Source organism: Heloderma suspectum, chromosome 17 (assembly GCF_057233095.1).
Source record: "Heloderma suspectum isolate Gila_16-S chromosome 17, 16-S_ref, whole genome shotgun sequence".
Classification (NCBI taxonomy): domain Eukaryota; kingdom Metazoa; phylum Chordata; class Lepidosauria; order Squamata; family Helodermatidae; genus Heloderma; species Heloderma suspectum.
Genome location: NC_139474.1, coordinates 18,238,065 through 18,241,469, shown reverse-complemented (window position 1 = coordinate 18,241,469; position 3,405 = coordinate 18,238,065).

Here is a 3,405-nt window from a genome sequence, read left to right as displayed (position 1 = left end):
CGAGATCACATCACTCCGGTGTTGAAGGAGTTGCACTGGTCACCAGTTGTTTTCCGGGCCCAATTCAAGGTGTAGGTATTGACCTTTAAAACCCTGTACGGTTCCAGTCCAGTCTATCTTAAGGAGTGCCTCCAGCAACACCAGGGATGCCACTCAATGAGATCGGCCTCGGAAGGCCTTCTCTCTGTCCCATCAGCCAGGACAGCTAGGCTGGCGAGGACTAGGGAGAGGGACTTTTCTGTGGAGGCCCCACTTTGTGGAATTCCCTCCCTAGTGACCTCCACCATGCCACCTCTTTGATAAGCTTCCGCCGGGCTTTGAAAACCTGGCTGTTCAGACGGGCATTTGGGGTGGGTTAGGTTTTTTTAGAGCAATGTTGTTTTGTTGATTATGTTGTATTTTGTGTTATTTGTATTGTACGCCGCCTAGAGTGGCCGGGTACCCAGCCAGATGGGCGGCTAATAAATCTAATAGATAAGTAAAATTAAGTAAAACCACCAAATATTGAGATCTACGCAATTGGCAAACTTGGAGTGCTGCAAAGCACTGTTCCTGTTTCGTGGGATCCTATCAGGGCCAAAGACTCTCTTTCAGCCCAAACAATCAATTCTATTTTGGAGAAGCTCTTGGGTGCTGCATTCTAGTAGTGTGTGGGCGGGGGCCAAATACCAGCATATTGTCGCTTAAAGCTCTCACTTCTAGCAACTGAGCCTTAGGAGAGGCATTTTTACCTTTTAGAATTGGGGGGGGGATACACAAAAAACAGGAAACCACCAAACTGTTGGGGGCAAGGTGGGTGGAACCAGGGTTAGGGGGCATGGCCATCTGGGGAACCCAGATTTGGCCCCAGGACCTGAGGGTCCACATCCTTGCTCTATACCAGCTTCTGCTTAATTATGCTTTAACTGTTAGAATTCCCAAATCTAAATCTGGAACTGGGAGCAAGAACAGTTTACTGCAGCTTTGAGCATCTTTAGTTTGTTGGCACCAGTGTGCATGCATTGCTTTTTTTTTTTTTTGCAGTGCTTTTAAAAAAACAAACGATCTTGATGTTTCATGTGATTTCACCAAGATTCTTACTGTGTAGTGTTTTACCGATCATGCTCCTGCGTATTGGTTAAACACCATACAAAGAAGAATCTAGATGTAACCCTATGTACAACTGCATTCAGATTGCTTTTGTGCAGTGCTTTTTTTCATTACGCACATGCAGTTTTCATTGTGCACATGGGCATCTCTAACAGAAAGGTGGGAAGCCACGGAGGGACTGAAATCCAGGGAAAACTGCATCGGCGTGATGTTCTATAAGCACTGTAGCTGGCTCATTTCAGAAGCAACACCAGGTAAATTCAGACACCAAAATCGGGGGGGAAATTTGGAGGAAGAGCATTCTGGAAGCATCCCTGAGATGAATTGTCTGGCTGCTATTTTTTACATCTGCCCTAGAAACAGACTGGTATAACGTTCCTTGAACAGCATTGCTGCACAGATTTGACCTTGGTTTTGCACCAGTTTAACTCCAGTGGCTTTCCGCAACAGATCCTGAGGCTTGTGCGGTCAGGAGAGAGAGTGCTGAAAACTCTCCGCTACAGCCCCTTAGCTCTTCGTAAGAACTGTGTTTCCCTGGCGAGCGGGGAGATCTATCACTAATTTATAGCGAGGGCTGTTAGTTCGTGAAACAACCATTTGCTTTCTGCTGTCCCCAGATGCTCAAAAATGGTTCTTGGTTAGGGCTGAGTGAAAATTGCATCCCTGCCCCCCTCTCCTTTCACTTTGGCTGTTTTCAGGAGAGGGACATACAGTTGGGGGAAACTATCCAGCTTCTCTCACAGATAGCTCTATTGGGCTAGCGGTTACCCTCTTTTTCACACACCCGTTCAACTGCCCCCTTCCCAGGGGCATTCTGGGAAAAAGTGGCATCTTCTATTGCGAGAATGCGGCATTTGCAGGGAGGGAGAAAACAACTCCATCATGACTTATAGCAGGAGTGTTGAAGCTGTTTCAGCCGGACGGCCAAATTTACTTTTGGAGAACCGCTAGGGGGTGGTGAGGGGGCAGTTGCATTCCTGTGGTGGGCAGGGTCAAAATACCTAAAATGACATTACTGGCGAGCCGTTAAAAAATGAAGCGTCCAGCAGCACTAACCTTGGCTTTTGTCATGCCTGAAATGATGTCAAAATAATGTTTGCTGTTTGGGGGGTGGCATGGAACAGGATCAGAGATTTGAGGCATAAAATTAGTGCCCTCTTTTAGAATCTGGAACCTAAAGCAATTGTTTCCTGTTGCTCCACACTAAGTCTGGGCCATTTGCCTCCTGCCTGGCTTGTTGTGGCTTCAACACAACTCTTGACGGTTGACTTCCTTGACTTCCGTGGCAAGGGCCAGCTGAGAAAGCCCCCGAGGCCTGAAACGAGGCAGGAGTAAAAGCAGAAAAGAACCGGTTGCTCTGGTTTGGGGGGCGGGAGGGAGAATTCCATGTGCCTGGTAGTACGAACAACATATATAAGGGATCCGTTAACTGGGTTTGAGTTCACAGCCTTTTTGCTCAAGGGGCCGGATTTTAGTTGAGTAAACGTGCTTTCCACCAGACAGGCGCACGTTAATAACTATCTGCTCTCAGAAGAACTGACCCCTCATGTGTCTTTATGGAATTGTTGCTCCTGCCAGTCCAGTAAGAGGAAGAGGCAAAGCATCAGAGCACAGACTCATGCAGGGATGCTACAAGCAGCCTCCTCTTAGGCTGTTCTCTCTCAACACACTGTTTGGGAATGGCAGCTTTAAAATGATGAGGGAGAAAAGTTTGGTCGGGCCTGTCTTTACCGGATCATCAGCAGAGTTGCCAACTTTGAACAAAAAAAATAATAAATCAGCCCCCTGTTCCAATCTGCATGCAATACAGTGATGTTTGTTTTCCATGTTATGAAACGTTTTGCCTGCTTTTTCTGCAGATCAAACTGCTGTTAAAAGCAGCAGCAGGAACGAGGAAGTGAGTTATTTTTTCTGGCCAGTTGACAGCCTGAATCATCAATAGTCTGCCTTGTTTTCTAACAGGGTTCTTGTGCTTTTGAGAAGGCCCAGGAGCCAGGCCAGGAAAAAAGTATTTTGGGAAGGGTGAGAATAGGCAGATATTCAAAAGGAGAAGTTTGCTATTGCTGCATCTTTGTGCTGGGGAAACCCACGCCCTTTGAATTTCTGCCTGTCCTATAGCTATTAAAAGACAAGAGCTGGCCAAAGAAAACAGAGTTGCAACTTTGAGTCTGGCTGTGCCTGAAGAAGAACTCTGTGTAACCCAAAAGCTTGCAATACACATTGTAGATATCTGCTGGACCACTAAGAGGAGCGTTTTGCTTGCTCAAGCAGCTAGCTGTTGGTGTGTGTGTGTGGGGGGGGGGGAGTCCAATTCAA